The sequence below is a fragment of the Odocoileus virginianus genome, chromosome 16 (genome assembly GCF_023699985.2).
Source record: "Odocoileus virginianus isolate 20LAN1187 ecotype Illinois chromosome 16, Ovbor_1.2, whole genome shotgun sequence".
In the NCBI taxonomy this organism is placed as follows: Eukaryota; Metazoa; Chordata; class Mammalia; order Artiodactyla; family Cervidae; genus Odocoileus; species Odocoileus virginianus.
The window spans coordinates 22352858-22366106 of NC_069689.1; the positions used below are offsets into that span (position 1 = coordinate 22352858).

The 13249-nt window shown below is 36.9% G+C and overlaps 1 long non-coding RNA gene across 1 annotated transcript in view; it reads left to right on the forward strand.

Annotated features, from left to right (window-relative positions):
- The window catches only part of LOC139038612 (uncharacterized), a 219256-nt gene that overhangs the window by 150374 nt on the left and 55633 nt on the right, over nucleotides 1-13249 (forward strand). The window contains exon 2 of the long non-coding RNA XR_011491636.1: nucleotides 1119-1168. This is a non-coding gene — a long non-coding RNA (uncharacterized lncRNA). The remainder of the gene's footprint in view (nucleotides 1-1118; nucleotides 1169-13249) is intronic.

Below are 13249 nucleotides of genomic sequence, written 5' to 3' on the forward strand. Positions count from 1 at the left end.
ATGTAAACAATGATGTAACTAAAATAAAGTATAAGTAACCTTCAGTGAGCATTTGAATGAGTCAGGCAGTATTATAAGCACTTTGTACATGAAATAAATGTCATTCCAACCATTTTGCTAAATAGTTTGCTACCTGCCCAAAACTTTCAGAGCTAGAAAGTTGTCATCTGTAATTCATATCCACTCACATGATAGTTTGTACAGGTAGAATCAACAAATTGATGAATTAAGTAGGAATTTATTGCATATCACCTGTGTGCCATGCACTTCTATGTCCTGAGAAACAGCAAAAAAGGCAAAATTTCTGCTCTCCAGGGATTTACATTTTTTTAAGGGATGGAAATATTAGACAAATAAATATACACAGTATTGACAGAGGTAAATATTGTGAGGAAAATTAAAGTATCCTAATGAGTGTAGGGTCAAAAGAAATGAGCTCTGCGAGAAGAGGACAGTCCGTAGAGAGCTGACTGTTGTGTGGAATGACCAGGTTAGATATGTGGTTAAAGAGAGCTCTAGTAGAGAGATGAGCAAGTCTACATGCTTTCGACAGGCATGGGCACAGACAGTCAAGGAATAGCAAAATGACCAAGAGATGGATCACAGCGAGGAGGAGGAAGAGAAGTGGGAGAATTGAGGATGATTGTGGGAGTGAGCTAGGGGCCAAATGTGTGTGTCCTGGGAGGAGCTTGGTATTTTATTCTAAGGATGTGGGAAAGCAACCAGAGTGTTGCCATGAAGACAGTGGCTCAATCTGATTTCTGTTTTAGAAGAATGACTCTGGTTCCATGCAGAGGATATTCAGTGTAGTAAGAGTAGGGGCAAGTCTTTTTCTGCTTCCTGCGTTGGTCGTGAGGAAAGATGATAAGGGCTAAACTATGTGGCACCAGTGAAGGGAGGAAATCTGAGTATACTGGCTGATAGTTTGATTGGACTCTTAATGAAGTTAAAGTGCTTATTTCTGAAATAATTGCAGTTAAATTTAATATGTTATCTTTTCAGTTTATCACTTTTTTCTCTATAACCAGATACTGCTATCCAGTGAAAAGCACAGTCAAATGAATAAATGCCTATTGAATAAATAAATGACAAAAAGGTATTTCTTTTCTATTTTGTAGATCTATCTACACATGCAGTGTTGAATAATTTATCATCACATCATACTCCGGTAAGTTTAGCATGCTTCATAGCTTCAAAGTTTTAACCAAAAAAATTTTTTTTTACTGTAGTTATCTGAGTAATCCTAAAATGTGGCACAGAGTATTAGACTTAAAACTAAATAATCTTTTCTAATGGTTTTCTAGTGAATATCATATTTTCTAAATATCTCTGATACTAACCTTTATTGTTATATACTGATCAAACATTTCAGGTAGATTGTTACATCAACTTTAACTTTATGAAATCTGGGATAAAGTACATAGAATTGTAAAAAAAAAATGTATTAAAGGAAAATGGTTTCAAATGCTACTATTATTCTTTTCCTTTCATGTTTCTGAAGGAGAAATGCTACTAGCTTCATGTTCAAAATATATGTGTATATATATATATATATATATATATATATATATATATGTAGGCAATGAATGAAAGGATGAAAAATATATTTTCTTAAGGGACTGTTAAATTGGCCTTGAAAACGGTACAGAATATACAGCCTTTTCAGCACTTTCTTGCTTTCTGGTTGTTCTGTGAATTGTTGTTGTTGTTGTTGTTGTTTTCTGAATCATAGAAGTCATAGGGTTTAAAGATGTAAAATTGTTGGTGAATATACTTTCTGCTATTTCGATAAAGATGGCCTGCAGTGGAAGGGGAAAATGTAGCAGAGATATCTGCAGACTCTAAGCAAGAAACAGATGAGCCTTCAGTCTCAAGCCCTTAGTCTGCAGTCCAAGGCTTCTCCTAGACACCGCAGATGTCTTATCAAGTCCCTGCTTAGTATGAGCTGGATGTGGAACTTAAATAATACAACTGTTTAAAAGACAAGTTCAAAAATACTTGGACTAAATATATAACTCCTCATTGTGAATACTTTAAAGAACACTTAAAAAGTTCTGTAGCTTTATATAAAAGTAATCTATATTTTCTATATTATTAATGTACAGATGATGTTATCATTTTTTTCGTGAATTCACCTATCCAAAATAAGCAAGAGATATTACTGGGGCTTGGTATTCTACAAATAAACTACAAGGAATAAACAAGGAATACTATTAGTGATGTCATTTAGTCTCATGGCTTTAAAGCTATGTATATGTGGTAATTTCCAAGTTTATAGGTCAGACCTTTCCTTTTGAGTCCATACTCATATAGCTCACTCTCATATATCCAATATCTCCACTTAAATATCTTAATAAACTTTTAAACCAAAGTATTCTTTTCTTGTTTAATGCATAACATTCCTCAAATCCTGTAGGCTTGACCTTATAACCTCCCCATGAGTTGATCACTCCTTATCACCACCACTATTTTCCTGTCACAACCATTTTTTTTTCTTTTTGCCAAAATATTTCACCACCTTCTAAATATGTCTTTCTGCTTCAGCTGTTGTCTCTTTCAAGAAAAAATGGTTAAGACAACAATTTAATCATCACCCCCTATAGTTAAAAAGCCTTTGATAATTTTCCATCTCTTTTAGAGAAAAAGTCCAAAATCAGAAAGGTGACCTACCAGGTTCTAGAAGATGTGTTTCATCCTCAATCCTTGCTTTTCTCTGACCCACTTTTTACTGTCTCTGGACTCACCTCCTCCCTCCAGGGGCAGCCACACTGTCCTCTTTGCTGTGCCAGGAGTGCTGTTGGCAGCTCTCTCCCAAATGGTTGAACTTGCTCTTCCTGGTTCAGGATGATTTTTATCTAGATGACTATGATCTTGCTTTTTCACCTTTTGTAGTATCAGGGTCTAAATATTATTTGTAAACTCTTAAAAGGCCTTGTTAAAGGCACTTAAAGTATTTTGAAGAAGGAGATTTAGCACATGGAATTGGTTTTACAAGTGATGGGAATGCTAAGAACTTGTAGGTTAGCAGCAGTAGGAAACCATCTAGCCCAGGGCAAGAGAGAGCACAGAAAGAGGCATTGTTACCAGAACTTAGGTCTTGGAGTGAACCAGAAGAATCCTGAGCTGCAGTTAGCCCATCCAGTGAGTTGGAGCCACAGAAGCCAGACAGCCCCTGGAGGCCCTACCCAAAGCTGGGAAAGTGGGAAACTCTTCTCCCTTCTACATACTCCTAATTTCTGCCTGTTAGCCAAAACCAGTCTGAAGGTGTAGGTAAATGACTATGAAAGTGGTCTTTCACTGAAGAGTTTAACTGAACTTGAACAGAACATTTCATTTAAGAGAGATTTAGGCTCTCACACAGGTCTCATTAATTTATACTTCAGATGCAATTTAAAGTGCTAGGTGAAATCAGGTCTCTGCATACTGCTAATTCCAAGGAACCAGTTGGACATACAAACATGAAGCATCTCAGCAAACAGGTACACACACAACCAAAGTAAACAGCCACTGAGCCATCAATAAAGTATCAAAAAAATATCAGAAACAAGCATAATAGTTCAGGTTCTACCAGAGTGAGGACAAATATGCCTTCAATATGACTTAATGCATGAAAGTGTTACTGTTCCCTTGATCTTGGTGGTGACCTTGAAGCATCAAAAATGATACCTGTATAAAATATTATAAAATGTATTCAAAGTTTGTATGATTTTAGTCATGGAACATAATTCCTAATTTCAAGTTGTGTCACAAATTGTCTGACTTTGTGAGATCTTTTTATATAGGCTTACTGCAGAGATTAAATGAAAGGACACTGATCATTTTAATTACCTAGAACACTTACCTACCACACAGGGGATATCATTTTAAGTCCTTTGAAATGCAATTAAATATACCCAAGTACAGTTGAGCAAATATGTAAATAAGAAAATTGAATTTAGATATAGTTTTCAGTATTTTGAGTTAGATTGAAATAGAATTTGCATCACAGCTCAAATTTATTTATAATAACTGCCAAAATAGAAACAGAGTAATTCTGGTTTATGTCACCACCTAGATATATTATTAGCTATCTTTTGAAAACTTATTTGGGAATATTTTCAGTTAAGTTAAATTTAAAGTTAAATTATTATTGGGCTATAAATTGTCATAATGTCAAATAAAAATTCTCATTTTTAATGCTTAATTTGTAATATAGCTCAGTGGCATCTTTCCTTTCAATTTTTTAATAGGCCTGATATAGACTTGGTTAAAAAAAGAAAACCAATTACTCTATATTATGATATTCAACATAATTGCCCAGGGCAAAATCAATCATATACTTACGTGTTATGCTTTCAAAGGTATGCACTTTGGGAGTATGCAATTCATTGGTCCATTTATTTTCCTCAAATACAAGCTTGAAAAAATGAAGACGCAGTTTTGATTTAAGACATCAAAATTTTTTTTTATCAAGACTTAGGTACATTTTCCATAGTATCTGATTTTATTGTTTGGGATTCTATTACACTACAGTGTGAAATATGTTATAATGATGAATTTCTGGTAATTTATAGAAATATAGTGGAAATCACTCAAATATCATTGATTTTGGGGGTTGATGTAATAGAGTGTATACTTAAGAAAAGCTTAACTCTGCTACTAGAATTTAATCACAGAAGTGCATCCAAATATTGACCATGAGATAGAAATAACGTGGGTAAGATGAACTAGAGTGATATTTTTATGAGTATCAACTCTAAATAGATATGACAAATAATTTCTATGGACTACAGTATTAGATGTTAAAGATATTTTATAGTGTTAATTGTTCATTTGTCTATTTAAAAGTGTTTTACTGAGCTTATGCTACGTACATAGCACTATGCTTTTTGGGAAGCCCAAAAAAAGACAGAAATTTTATTTGCCGTTATGACTTATGCTATCAGTTCAGTTCAGTTCAGTTGCTCAGTCATGTCCAACTCTTTGCAACCCCATGAACTGCAGCACGCCAGGCCTCCCTGTCCTTCACCAACTCCCGGAGTCTACCCAAACCCATGCCCATCGAGTCGGTGATGCCAACCAGCCATCTCATCCTCTGTCGTTCCCTCCTCCTCCTGCCCCCAATCCCTCCCAGCATCAGGGTCTTTTCCAATGAGTCAGCTCTTCGCATGAGGTGGCCAAAGTACTGGCATTTCAGCTTCAGCATCAGTCCTTCCAATGAACACCCAGGACTGAGCTCCTTTAGGATGGGCTGGTTGGATCTCCTTGCAGTCCAAGGGACTCTCAAGAGTCTTCTCTAACACCACAGTTCAAAAGCATCAATTTTTCAGCGCTCAGCTTTCCTCACAGTCCAACTCTCACATCCATACATGACCACTGGAAAAACCATAGCCTTGACTAGACGGACCTTTGTTGGCAAAGTAATGTCTCTGCTTTTTAATTTATGCTATAGTAGTGGTAAAAAAAAAACAAAACAAAACAAAAAAAAAACATTAGTGAACTATACTGTCAATTCCTGTCTACCTCACTCCACTCATATGCAAACAAAATGTGTGTGTGTGATCCTGTCCTATTTTTCTACTAGAGAAATGGGCCTAGGAGAATGGGAAGAGTTTTCCGTTTGCTAGTGTTACCAGACTTGGGGGGTATCAAAGAGGACCCCGCCCTGCCCTCCACCCCCGTGGGCCTTGGTCCTTGGTAAGAATACAAAGAAAAATCTGAGGTCTTACCCATGGCAAAGCACATTTATTAAGGCAAGAACAGAAAGAACACCTCCAAGAAGAGGTGGGACAAGCCAAGAGAGACGCTGGCACCAGAGGTGATGAGGTACTGGCTTTATCAAGACAGGGCTTTTACATATTCATCTCGGAGGGTGTGGACTGACGGTTTTGATTGACAGTTGCAAGTTGCACAACAGCAGACTCTATTGCACGTGCCTTTTCCATAATTCAGTCTGTTAAAATCAGATGTATGTATGTATAACGTATTTATGAACCTTTAATAGGTTTTCCGCTGCCTAAGGTCACTTGAGGACACAGCTGTGCATCAAGGGCACATGTGTGGGAGTTGGAGACGCCCCTGTGGTTAGTTTGTATCCACTGTGTGCCTAAGGCACATGCGCCTGAGTTGGAACAGTCTCTGGTTATTTTGTAGCATATCTGTGAGCTCTCCTGGGCCGCTCTGGGGTGGGGTTTAGAGATCAGCTTGAATCTTTCTCGGCTAGGCCACTCCTCCATTGCTCATGCCCAACTTCCTACTTAATACTAGGGAGATGGAGAAAGAAAGAAGCTGTGTTCATGGTTTGGGATGCCCTTGGGTGCTTCCTTCACACCTGGATTTAGCCTCCTTTCTCCAGCCTATGGTACAATGACCCAGCTAACAGGCCCAGAACTGAGGTTTCTAATTCTGAAATTTTGCTACCAAGATGAGACAAGTCCTTATGTTAATCCATACCCCAGGACTCTTCCTTGACTTGATTGATTTCTGCTTTTCATCAATAGACTTCAGCCCGCCACTGGACTGAGGCCACAGTATTCATTCTACTACAAAATGGTGAAAAAATTTAGTAGTAGTGGAGATTCCAGGTGGGCAGATCAACAGTACTTTGTGGAAGGTTTTACCATTGAACTCAACTTTTATTGATAGATAGGATTTTGCTAGACCAAGTCACAAAGGGAGTATGTTCTAGACAAAGAACAGTGTTAATAAAAATGAACAAATGGGCAAGTACTAGCATCTGAAAAGTATACATATTTTCGGAGTCAAAAATTCCTGTTTAACTGGAGAGTAGGGCATATATGGAAACCCAAACTTCTTATAGAGGAAAATGAATGCCAGATTTAGCTTTCCACATACCAGGCCCCATTTCAACTTTTCAGGTTGAATACCCAGCCATTTGCTGTCTTTGTAATCTCTTGGCTAGAAACAAGAAGTGACACTGCTTAGCACATCAAGAATCTTCTTTCTGAGACCAGTAAGTTTTAGGAACACCTTTTCTGAATCTTGCCCTGAAATTGTCAATCTTCACATCACACATCTCTTGCCATCCTCCAACTTCTAACTATTCTGGAATAGTCAGGTCATTGTATGACTTGTTTGGCTTGGAACTCTCAAAGTCATAGTTTCCCTATTTAGGAAACTAATCAGCAAACTGTGAGGAAAAAGAAAAAAGTTTCAGACACCTTCATTGTTAATGTCAGCTTATTTTGAAAACTCTGTTCTTTTTTCTGGTTTCTTCTGCCCTTTTTCAGATGAAGTATCTGGAATGACCCTAACCCACCTGCCATCAATGCTCTGCACCTACAAAATGATATTCCAGCTGTACTTCCAAGAATGAGTCCCCCCATTGCACTTTTAACACCTAAAATAGACAGCAATGAATATGCAAAATCTGTACTTGAACTTTAGACTAATAATCTTTGATTATATGTTACAAAATTGAGAATGGCTAATTTAAACAGAAAGCATAATTTGTTAGAAATATTTGTGGAGTATCCCAGATTAACAGCAACAAAATGTAAAGATCAGGTTTGGGAGAAGGAAGGGACCAGAGTGGAGACAGAACATTCCAGAATGCTGCCCTTTCTCCCTCTCACCGGAACCTTACCCAATCCTCTATGCTGGATACAGCAGATATTGTTACTGCCAATGCGTGCAGCTGCTGGTCAACCCTTTGCCTTGAATCTAATCACCCTCTCTAGTTTTCTTTGCATTATCTACTTCAGGCTTAAAGTTCTACAAAGAAGAAAATGGTTAACAATAGGTTATGTCCTCATCCTCAATATTAGTGAGTAATTGGATCCTACCGGTCACCAAGATTTAGAAAATGAAGCATTCCTCTAAAAATTTATCCTATTATGAGTTTGTGTTCCGTATACCCTTGGAATCCATTCTCAGAAAATTTCCCCAGATTTTACTGGTTGGAAATTAGCGAAGTCCTGCACTTCTATTTTTTTTAATATTTGTTCCTAGTTAATTGATGATTGCTTTAAAATATTGGTTTGCTTTTTGTCATATGTCAGCAAGAATTAACCATAGATGTACATATTCCCCTCCCTCTTTATGTGGCCTTGTCTTCCATGTTTTGACTTTGCAATAGGCCAGTTGGAAATATGAATATGTTGAAATATGATTCCAGATATATGTCTGTAGACCAAAATAGATCATTAGGAAAGCTAACTCCCTAAAATAAAAAAAAAAGATATAGTATTACTTTGCCTCATAGATAAAGGAATATTACTAGTCTGACTAAGGGAGTTCAATGGCATTGGGAGTTTGGGTTACTCTTAGTCTCTGAATTTTCATGTATGCTCCATTGCAGTATTTGTGGTTTATTTTTGGAAGAGTGCCCTAAATTTCACATAAGAGATATGGAGATATATTCAATAGATGTAATCTCACAACTTGAAGAATCAAAGTTTGGTTTTGGCTACTGTGAAAATGGAATAAATTCTATTAGCATAGTCATGAAAGTCAATATGACTCACTGTTAGAAGGAGTCATTTAATTCCATATCCATGAAATTCACATGTTCTTCCTACTGTTTATACTGTCTTATTGCAGGGGTCTCCAACACTTCCCAAACATTTTGCTTAATTCATTTTCAGAGGACTATAAGTGATTCTTTAATTAGATATTTCCCCTCTGCTGCTGGAATCCAGTCCTTGAATACCAATAGAATTTTTCTGCCTTCTGATACTCACATGACACTTTTACCAAATCATGGTCCACATATTTTCCTGAGGAAATTCTGCCTTCTGTTCAGCTATGGTGCTTGGTTCAGTCTTTGGATACTGATCTACTTATCTTATGCAGAAAGTACTATATTGGAAGTATTTTTGCATAGCTCCTTACGTTGGCAAGAAAGCTTGGGAACTATATTTTGAAAATGGTCAAGAACCAGTGAAAGGCAAAACAAAAACAAAACAAAAAAACCCACCAATCTGACTGTAGCACCACCATGGACACAGGCCACCACGATAGTGACCAGGTGTAAAATGACCTTGCTGTTGTACACAGCCATATATTGCTATTGCTGCTACAGATTCAAACTCCACTTCCATTCCTCCTTATGATATTTTTTCAAGAATCACATTTTTAGGTGGTTATAAGTAATTGACTAAACCTGGGTTATTTGCTTTCCCATTGGCTTGCAGGTGGTAGGGAGAAAAAAATATCTGTCTTAGGCTTTCATGGTGGGTAAATGCTTTGCCTCTCCAGAGAATCATGTTGTGAAGACATACTTCTAAATTAGGAAGGGGTTTTCATAATAAAAGGTGAAAGATTTATACGATCTGAAGAGAAACCAGAGTATAGGGTTTTCATAATAAAAAGTCCAGAAAAGACAATTGTCCATAGAAAAGTTGGTGATGTGTCTTCCCTAGTTTTCCTTGCATTCCTGTTGGATAGCTGACCAGTGACCCTTTGACTCCTCTTAGATCTAGAATATACTGTAGTGGTATCCACGGTAACTGTCTCCTCTCTCTCTACTGGGAGCAAATGTTGGTGATTTGGACTTTTTAGGAGGTAAAGAAATGCTGTTGGAGCCTGTGAGCAGGGTGATTATGCAGTCAGGCTGAGCCTTGGGGATGTCATCTCACAGGAAAGATGAATGGAGGACCAGCCAGTGGAAGCTATGACTATTTTAGGATTTTCTTGTAAAAGAGAAAATGAGAGGTAAAAAGGAGTTTAAGTAAGTTTGTGGAGGTAATAAAATAGAACTGAAGTGACCTTACTGAATTTCAGTATATAGAAGATGGTGTTTAGTGACATGTGCTAAAGAGAAGGAAGAGTTAAACTATGCAGACATTTTAGCATAAATGCCTAGAAGGATGGCAGTGCCATCAGAAGAAACAGGTAAGTCAAGAGAAAATTTATTGTAGTAGAGGAGACAAATGATAAACATGGTTTGGATTATTTTCAGTTTGATGGGCTGGTTAAAAAAAAAGCAAGTACAGGATATTGGCAATGCAGAACTGCGGTGTGCCATCCTTCATAATTTCAGTTTGTTTGTTGGTTTGATTTATTATGATAGGTGATTTCAAGCTCTCAAAGGAGCATGAGATGAGGTGGTGAATGGCACTGAGCATATGAGTTAATGATCATAAAGCAGCAATGGATTGCTTACCACTCTGATGTATAATATAGAAAACAGATTTCTGAAGTTTTAAAACTACTTGCTGAATAGTGAGTAGGATAAAACAAAAACATAAAAGCATGTGATTTATGAAGCTTATTAAACAACTCTAAATCCTCCAAAAAATTCTACACCTTGTTATTAAGATGAAAAAGGTGCTCAAAAAACAAACACTCACAGAAATGACCAATGTTGTATTAAGAAAACAGTGTATTATAAATTTTTACTTTTTAACAAAAATAAAGTTAAAGCAATTGCTCAGTTTAATTAATTAGGCTTTTTAGAAGTATTTTTAAAGAAATGTTTTGGGTAAATTTCAAAATAAGCAATTGAACTATGACAATTGGTACATAATTTCGATAGCTGATAAATTCCACAGATTTACATAAAGTGGTTGCACTTAAAAGAACATTGTTCTTATAATCTTTATAAGGCTATAAAATTCCATGAATTTATTTGAATTTTTTTTCTTTAGACCACTTTCTTATAACTACTGACAACACAGATCTGCTAACAGAAACAATTGTTCTAAAAGAAAATATTTTCACTATCGAGGTACTTCCATTTGCATTCATTGAAAACCTGGTAAATACTTCTTTAGGAAGTTCATATTAATTGTCTTTGGTGCAATTTGACAAATAATTCTGATTTATTAAAAAAAAAACCCTTGATAATGAGATTAACTAATGATCTTCCATTAAGACAACTATCCAAATTGATTCAGGATTAAACATAATTCCTTCTTATTTGATTTGACTTTTGTGTAGTCTTAGACTTCTGTGATCACAATAAACTGTGGAAAATTCTGAAGGAGATGGGAATACCTGACTACCTGACTTGCCTCTTGAGAAACCTATATGCAGGTCAGGAAGCAACAGTTAGAACTGGACATGGAACAACAGACTGGTTCCAAATAGGAAAAGGAGTACGTCAAGGCTGTATATTGTCACCCTGCTTATTTAACTTACATGCAGAGTACATCATGAGAAACGCTGGGCTGGAAGAAGCACAAGCTGGAATCAAGATTGCAAGGAGAAATATCAGTAACCTCAGATATGCAGATGACACCATCATATGGCAGAGAGTGAAGAGGAACTAAAAAGCCTCTTTTTTTTTTTTTTTTTATGGTTAGCATGCTTTTTCAAGTGCTTTTACAACTTTATTTCCTTTTTACTCTTTTTTTTTTTTCATTTATTTTCATTAGTTGGAGGCCAATTACCTTACAACATTGCAGTGGTTTTTGTCATACATTGAAATGAATTAGTCATGGATTTACATGTATTCCCCATCCCAGTCCCCCCTCCCACCTCTCTCTCCACCCGATCCCTCTGGGTCTTCCCAGTGCACCAGGCCCGAGCACTTGTCTCATGCACCCAACCTGGCTGGTGATCTGTTTCACCCTAGATAATATACATGTTTCGATGCTGTTCTCTTGAAACATCCCACCCTCGCCTTCTCCCAGAGTCCACTAGTCTGTTCTATACATCTGAGTCTCTTTTTCTGTTTTGCATACAGGGTTATCGTTACCATCTTTCTAAATTCCATATATATATGTGTTAGTATACTCTAATGGTCTTTATCTTTCTGGCTTACTTCACTCTGTATAATGGGCTCCAGTTTCATCCATCTCATTAGAACTGATTCAAATGAATTCTTTTTAATGGCTGAGTAATATTCCATGGTGTATATGTACCACAGCTTCCTCATCCATTCGTCTGCTGATGGGCATCTGGGTTGCTTCCATGTCCTGGCTATTATAAACAGTGCTGCGATGAACATTGGGGTGCACATGTCTCCTTCAAATCTGGTTTCCTTGGTGTGTATGCCCAGAAGTGGGATTGCTGGGTCATATGGCAGTTCTATTTCCAGCTTTTTAAGAAATCTCCACACTGTTTTCCATAGTGGCTGTACTAATTTGCATTCCCACCAACAGTGTAAGAGGGTTCCCTTTTCTCCACACCCTCTCCAGCATTTATTGCTTGTAGACTTTTGGATAGCAGCCATCCTGACTGGCGTGTAATGGTACCTCATTGTGGTTTTGATTTGCATTTCTCTGATAATGAGTGATGTTGAGCATCTTTTCATGTGTTTTTGTGCCATCTGTATTTCTTCCTAGGAGAAATGTCTGTTTAGATCTTTGGCCCATTTTTTGATTGGGTCATTTATTTTTCTGGAGCTAAGCTGGAGGAGTTGCTTGTATATTTTTGAGATTAATCCTTTGTCTGTTGCTTCATTTGCTATTATTTTCTCCCAATCTGAGGGCTGTCTTTTCACCTTGCTTATAGTTTCCTTTGTTGTGCAAAAGCTTTTAAGTTTCATTAGGTCCCATTTGTTTATTTTTGCTTTTGTTTCTAAAATTCTGGGATGTGGGTCATAGAGGATCCTGCTGTGATTTATGTTGGAGAGTGTTTTGCCTATGTTCTCCTCTAGGAGTTTTATAGTTTCTGGCCTTACATTTAGATCTTTAATCCATTTTGAGTTTATTTTTGTGTATGGTGTTAGAAAGTGTTCTAGTTTCATTCTTTTACAGGTGGTTGACCAGTTTTCCCAGCACCACTTGTTGAAGAGGTTGTCTTTTTTCCATTGTATATACTTGCCTCCTTTGTCGAAGATAAGGTGACCATAGGTTCGTGGGTTTATCTCTGGGCTTTCTATTCTGTTCCATTGATCTATATTTGCAAAAATCCTTAACAAAATTCTAGCAAACAGAATCCAACAACATATTAAAAAAATCATACACCATGACCAAGTGGGCTTTATCCCAGGAATGCAAGGATTCTTTAATATCCACAAATCAATCAATGTAATACACCATACTAACAAATTGAAAGATAAAAACCATATGATTATCTCAATAGATGCAGAAAAAGCCTTTGACAAAATTCAACATCCATTTATGATTAAAACTCTCAAGAAAGCAGGAATAGAAGGAACATACCTCAACATAATAAAACCTATATATGATAAACCCACAGCAAGCATCACCCTCAATGGTGAAAAATTGAAAGCATTTCCCCTGAAATCAGGAACAAGACAAGGGTGCCCACTCTCACCACTACTATTCAACATAGTTTTTGAAGTGTTGGCCACAGCAATCAGGGCAGAAAAAGAAGTAAAAGGAATCCAGATAGGAAA